We start from the raw sequence: 7,246 nt of genomic DNA, 5'->3' as shown, positions 1-7,246 counted from the left end.
GTCCTGACTGTGGGAAGAGCATAATTTGAGTCTCCAACCTCATCCCCTATCAGAGGACTCACATTGGGAAGAACCCTGGTGACCCACATTCCCTGTGATCCATGCTGGGAGGAAACCTGTCCCTTTCCCTGCCCCTGGCAATGATGTGAGGTGGGATTGAAGAACGTCATGGTCTGGCCATGGCCCTGTCATTGTATTTGATCCCATATCAGGTCATTGCTGGGGTCAGGGAAGGGACTCTCTCTCTCCCCCAAGGAGAAGGGTGTCCTTCCCATGCAGGATAAAGTACGTTGCTGGGTGAGCCAGTTGGTAATTGGTTGTAATTTCCCTGTATATAGTTTGTGTTATCCCCTTCTCTTATCACTGTTGTTTCTGTTCCTGTTTGTTCCTTTTCTTGTTGCGGTGCCCAGTAAATTGTTCTTATCCAAGCCTGGAGTCTTTGCCTTTTTTACTTTCAGTGGGAGGCTGGAGGGCAGTGAGGGGCGGCACGGTTTTAGCGGGATCAGGAAATTGGGGAATCCCATTCCTAAAGCCCGGCCCGGGGAAACCGAGCATCACAGCTGGTGCCAGCCCTGGCTGCCCTGGCAACAGCCTTGGCAGCGGGTCCCTGGCTGGGGGCTGTGGGAACCTCTTCCCTCTGGGGCCCAGGGACAGGACTGCAGGGAACGGCTGGAGCTGACTCGGGGCAGCTTTGGGTTGAATCTCAGGAAAAGGCTTTTCCCCCAGAGGCTGCTGGGCCACTGAGCAGGCTGCACTGTTGCCCCTCAGTGTGAAATCCTCTTCACTGATCAACAGAACCATTATCAGGGAGCTCAGTAAAAGACAGCACAATAATCTAGTACAGGAGCCTCGTAGAGCTCCTTGAAAAATCCCTTAAATTCACAATAGATATTTAATGCAGACTGGCTCCAGGAGCCCCAAACTCTGTATTAAACACACAAAATCTGAAAAAAAACACCCAGATATGGTAGCAAACCTAAGGAGATTCTTGGAATTTCTGGGGGAAAACTTGGGAAAAATGGCTGGGAATGACTAGTCAAAAAAAAAATCTGTGGAAAATCTGGCTGTAAAATGGCCAAAATCTGCTCTAAAATTGCATGGGAAGTGGCCCAAGAGCCCCAAAATCTGCACCTAAACATCCAAAATCTGCACTAAAATACCCAAAATCTGCACTTCAACACCCAAAAATGTCCCCAAGCTCTGGGAGATTCCTGGGATTTCTGGGGAAAAGCTAGAAAAAGGGTTGGGATACACAGAGAAAGAAATCCGAGGAAAATTGGAGCTACAATGGCCAAAATCTGCTCTAATCCATGTCACAGAGCCACAGAGCAGCTGTGATGTCACAAAGGGGCTCTGTGACAGCAGAGAGTGGGTTGTGTGAGGTCACAGATTGGGCTATGACATCACAGAGTTTGTTGTGTGAGGTCATTGAGCAGCTACAGCATCACAGGGGAGTGTGTGACATTGCAGAGCAGGATGTGACATTTTGCTGTGGCTATATGACATCATAGGGCTGTGAAGTCATAGATTGGGCTGTGACATTCCAGGGTGGCTGCATGACATCACTGAGTGAGTAGTGTGACATCATTGAATGGGTTGTGACATCACAGAGCTAGCTGTGACTTCATAGAAGGTGAGTCTGTGACATCAGAAAATGGGATGTGATATCACAAAGTAGTAACACGAGAAAAAGAAACAGGAAAGGTCCCAATGAAAAAATATACAAATAGGAAAAAATGTCTGAGACTGTGAAGAGTTGTATTCTGAAGCCTCTGGAGCAGGAAAGAGGGAGTTTATTGCTTCTGAAAAGATCCAGGCATCATTTTCCTCAGGGCATCCTTGAGCTCCTGGTTCCTCAGGCTGTAGATGAGGGGGTTCAGGGCTGGAGGCATCACTGAGTACAGAACTGACAGGGCCAGATTGAGGGATGGGGAGGAGATGGAGAGGGGCTTCAGACGGGCAAATAGGGCAGTGCTCACAAACAGGGAGACCACGGTCAGGTGAGGGAGGCAGGTGGAAAAGGCTTTGTGCCGTCCCTGCTCAGAGGGGATCCTCAGCACAACCCTGAAGATCTGCACATAGGAGAAAACAATGAACAGAAAACAGCCAAAAAATGGACAGGCACTAACAGCAATGAGCCCAAGTTCCCTGAGGTCGGAGTGTGAGCAGGAGAGCTTGAGGATCTGGGGGATTTCACAGAAGAACTGGCCCAGGGCATTGCCATGGCACAGGGGCAGGGAAAATGTATTGGCTGTGTGCAGCAGTGAATAGAGAAAGGCACTGGCCCAGGCAGCTGCTGCCATGTGGGCACAAGCTCTGCTGCCCAGGAGGGTCCCCTAGTGCAGGGGTTTGCAGATGGACACGTAGCGATCGTAGCACATGATGGTCAAGAGGGAAAATTCTGCTGTGATGAAAAACATAAAGAAAAAGAGCTGAGCAGCACATGCTGTGTAGGAGATGTTCCTGGTGTCCCAGAGGGAATTGTGCATGGCTTTGGGGACAGTGGTGCAGATGCAGCCCAGGTCACTGAGGGCCAGGTGGAGCAGGAAGAAGAACATGGGGCTGTGCAGGTGGTGGCCGCAGGCTGAGGCGCTGATGACGAGGCCGTTGGCCAGGAGGGCAGCCAGGGAGATGCCCAGGAAGAGGCAAAAGTGCAGGAGCTGCAGCTGCCTCGTGTCTGCCAATGCCAGCAGGAGGAAGTGGCTGATGGAGCTGCTGTTGGACATTTGCTGTGTGTGGCCCTGGGGACTTGTTCATGGGTAAAGGACAGTGACAAGTTAGGACAGGCTGCTTTAAGCCAAACCTGTGCCATTCCCTGTAGACTGTCCTGCTGGTGTTGGTGTTTTTGGTGCTGACCTTGACTGCTGACAAAACAGCAACACATTCACTTCAGAGCTGGACTGGGTTGATGCACAAGATGGCAGATGGGGCTGAGGCAGCCACACACAAGATGGCGGATGGGGCTGAGGCAGACACACACACACAAGATGGCGGATGGGGCTGAGGCAGACACACACAAGATGGCGGATGGGGCTGAGGCAGACACACACAAGATGGCGGATGGGGCTGAGGCAGACACACACAAGATGGCGGATGGGGCTGAGGGAGACACACACACGATGGCGGATGGGGCTGATGCGGGGCCTCCCAGCATGGTCTGCGGCCCCTGCCAGCCCAGCTCCAGCCCCGGAGCCGCGCGGGGCAGCAAGAGTCCTTCCCTTCAGCCCTTTGTTGAACAGGACATTAACAGACACCCGGGAAATGGGCACGATGTGGCACATTTGTTCTGTGCACACAAACATAGACCAGCCAGTTTGGAATGTCAGCTGGCAGTATTTTGATGTCAAGGCAATTCAAATTGGTGAAAATAGGAAAAAATCTCTGGAGACTGAACATTTTAAAATAAAGGCTTTTATTGTTTCTTCAAAAGAGGGCCAAAAGCATTTCCTGTGCAGATGGACTTTGTTTAGCATCAAGAAGCATCACAAGTGGTTTGGTCCAGGCAGGAGTCACAGTGACTGTGAGGGGATGAAAACGGAGATGGATCTGCTTGAGGCGGATGGTGCAGTGGCTGCTCACCCGCAATGTGTATCCCTCAGGGGACCTATTTCTTTAGAACACCATGAAGACTACAGAGAACTGAAATACAAACCAAAACTGCAGCAGGAAGCCCAGTGCACTTTAGGTTGTTCTCCATGAGACTCTTCAAGCTGAGCACGGCCATTCTGTTCAGCAGACGCACAGGCAGGGGCTCCTTGGAGCGCTGCTCTGGCACCCGTTCTTTGGAGTAGGGGATTGCAGGGAAAAACAAGAGAAGCCCATCCACTACTGAAGAGGAGCAGTCACTGACAGGAACCAGTGGGTTAAGAAATGTGAGGGGAAAAAGGCAGAAATTGTGAGGTGACAAGTGTGAGAAATGGGAGTGGAAAAAGGAGAGAAGTGTGAGGGAAGAAAAGGGTAGGAAACCTGTGTGGGAAAGGGTGAGAAAACTGAGGGGAAAATGGTGAGAAATGTGAGTGAAAATAGGAGAAGAAGGTGAGACGAGGAAAAGGCAGGAAATACAATGGGAAAATTCTAAGAAATATGAGTGGGAAAGGGTGAAAAATATAGGGGGAAATGGAGAGAAATGTGAAGAGAAGAGAGTGAGAAACTTTACTGGCAGAGAGAGAGAAACAGGCAGCAAATGTGAGGGGAACATTGTGAGAATCCTGAGGGGAAAAGAGTGAGAAACCAGAGGGCAGAGAAAGGCAGAAAACAAGAGGGGGGAAAAAAAGGGTGGGAAGTCTGACAGGAAAAGTGTCAGAAAACAGGAGTGAAAAAAGGCCACAAAATGTGAGAGAAAATTATAAGGAACATGAGGGGGAAAGAATGATAAATGTGAGGGGAAAAGTATGAGAAATGTCAGAGGAAAAGTTTAGAATCATGAGGGCAAAAGTGAGAATCCTGAGGAGAAAACTTGGAGAAAAATGACTGAGGAAAGGAGAGAAACATGAGGGGAGAAAAGGGCAGGATATGTCAGGGAAAAATTGTGAGAAACATGAGGAAAAAAAGAGCAGGAAACAGTGGGAAGGTGGGGAAGTGTGAGAGGTCAAGTGTGAGGAAAAGGAGCTGAAAAGGGTGGGGAAAATGAGTAAAACTTGGCAGGCAAACATGAGAGGAAAACTGTGAGACTCAAGAGGGGGAAGGAGTGGAAATGTGAGAGGGAAAAGAGCAGGAAATGCGAAGAGAGAAAAGGAGAGAAGGCAGTATTGGCATAAGAGCTGAAATAATTCCTAAGACATTCCCCCATGCATTTGCCCATTGATTGCACAAGCCCAGGGCTTCTCTGTATGTCCGTCTCCACCTGTGCCTTGATTCCTGTTTGGGAGCAGTAGAAGTGGCAGGATGTGCCCAGCAGCAGGAGCTGCTCCAAGCTGGGAAGGCACCAGGTGGTGCTGATTTCCAGAGGCTTCTGTGTGCCAGGGGAGGCCAAGGCAGGAGTGGGTTGAAAGGTGCTGGTGCTGCTGCTCCTCTGTGCCAGAGAGTCCCGGCTGGGCAGGGCACGGCGCCCACTGCACTGCGGGCTCTTTCTCCTGCCACAGCTGGGCACAGCTGGCAACAAATCCCCATGACTTGTGGGGAAACCAAGGGCTTTGTGGAGGCTGCACTGCTCTGCACACACCCAGGCCAGCTGCAGCACAGAGCTTTGGCTCCCTGGTGCCAGCTCAGTGGGAGAAAGGAGGCATGACTTTATTTCAGTGCTGGGTGCATGGGGAATCACTTTTCTAACACAGGTGCTCACTCAGAAATCTCACCTATTAATTTGTAACCATGGAAAGAAGACCTACTCATTACTTTGCTGAAACTCACAGGGTAACATTCCCTCCAATTAGTTGACATATTTAAATCACTTCTCAGAAGTTCCTGACAGGAGAGTAGGGCTCTCTTGAGGTCTTTGGTGGTCATTTGGGGAACATCCCATTCCTCCAATTCTCCCCCGATGCTCAAGAGCCTCCTACAACCACTTTCTTCCCCTACCAGTAGTTTTCCAGCTTCCTTCTTAGGAGGACTACTCTATTCTCAAGGCTAAGGCAGCCACTTGCACACATCAGTCACTGTGCTGGGGGAATAGAGGGCTCAACACTGTCTGTTAATGCAAAGGCAATTCATGATTTGTTACAGTTCAACATTTTCTCAACACCTTCCTTCTCTGAGAATTGTTCACGAGCATTTCCTCAATTTACTGTGAAAGTGTTTTTGCTTTCTGAAGCCACATTGTGTCTTTCCTCCAGCAATTTAGAAAGAAAACCCAAATTGCCTCCTGAAACTCTTCTGCTCCCTTCCAAAACAGTTCACTGCTCAAGCACAAGGCATAGGCTCATCCCTGATTCCCTCAGTGAGATAGGAGGTAATATTTTGCTGCAGCCAAAAGATTACTAGAAAAAAGAATGAAAGTTGTTGGTCCTAGGTGTTGTTATTTAGGGTTTGTATTTGTTTTAGTTAATTTGTTGGGTGTTGCTGTGAGCTGGGAGAGGGGCCAGGTTGAAGACCAGACCAAAAGGGAAGTAGGATAAGAGGGAAGGGGTCAGAAAAGGAGACAGTGGGGAGAGAATATAAGTTCCCTAGTACCCAGCCAAAGGGAAAGGGGGCACGGTTCACCCTGGGCTGGGCAAGGCAATAAAAAGCAGCATTCTGTGTGAGTGTGTGTTGTGTGTGTGTTTGGCTCTTGGGAGAGCAAGATACACACCCAGCTCAGGTGAATCCTTACAAAGAAACAGTTCTCTTTGGCTTTGATGACTTTGTCCCTGGTTAATTTTAGCCAAGAGTTGGCTCCTTTCTAACGCCTCTCTCCCAGCAGCTCAGGGCTGTATGGCACAGTGCTTGCTGTGTGCCAGAGAGCACAAAGCAGGCCAACCTGGTGCCCCTGAATATTTCTGCAGACCACTGTGCATTTCACCCCTTGCTCTGGCTCAGTGCAGAACTCCAGGACTGCAGGTGCTTCCTCCCAGAGCTGTGTGAGGCCCTGGCTAGTGCAGATGTCAAGGGACAAGCTGTCCCTGCCTCCTGCTGGCCTCGGTTCCCCCGGCAGAAGCGCCATGCCTGAAGGACGCTGCCCTGTGCTGGAGCCTGCAGAGCAGCCCAGCTCCCTCCCCTGTGCCCAGAGTGCTGCACACACTGCTCACCTTTGCCAGGAGTCTCAGGGCAGCCAGCACAACAGTAGGAATCCTCAGCCAGGCCTGCAGCCCTGGGCTGTGCTTTGCCTTTCTCTCCTCCTGAGCACACTCCAGACGGCCAATGCCACCAGTCTGTGCTGTGCCCAGCACGGCTACGCTTCCCCTTGGGAGTAGCCAGCTGCCAGCTGGGCTCTGAGAGCTCAGGATTGACCTGGTGCCACCAAGAGGCACCCAGGGCCGGGCTGCTGCCTCCTGCAGCTCCAAGGGCCTCCTTCCAGCCTGCCTCTGCCCAGGCTCAGGCTGCTCCGGGCTCTGCCAGGGCTCTGCTGGGGCTCCAGCCTGGCCAAGGCAAAGCCTGCTCTCACCTGGTGCCCGCTGACAGCTCTGCACCATCTCTGCACCTTTCCCAGCAGCCTCCCTGATCTTTCTGCTTTCTCACTTGAGAAAAACTCTCCTCCAGCCAAAGAAATTGCATTTAGGGATACAAATCCAAGTGGCAGGAACACAAATGCTCTCCAGTCAGAGCTCAAGGCCTGCACATCTGCACAGGGTGTTTGGGCTGACGCACTCCTCCTTTGCTTCTGCCTGCAAAT

At 51.0% G+C, this 7,246-nt stretch overlaps 1 pseudogene across 1 annotated transcript; it reads right to left on the bottom strand.

Annotated features, from left to right (window-relative positions):
• Window positions 1-1,691: 1,691 nt before the first annotated feature.
• LOC310918458 (olfactory receptor 14J1-like) lies at window positions 1,692-2,726 on the bottom strand (annotated as a pseudogene). The gene has a single exon. The product of its transcript is annotated as an olfactory receptor 14J1-like (transcript).
• Between the last annotated feature and the right edge of the window lie 4,520 nt (window positions 2,727-7,246).

This window comes from Zosterops lateralis (genome assembly GCF_965231275.1).
Source record: "Zosterops lateralis genome assembly, chromosome: 23".
NCBI lineage: Eukaryota > Metazoa > Chordata > Aves > Passeriformes > Zosteropidae > Zosterops > Zosterops lateralis.
The sequence above is the reverse complement of the archived record's forward strand: the minus strand, read 5'-3'. Positions and strand labels throughout refer to the sequence as shown.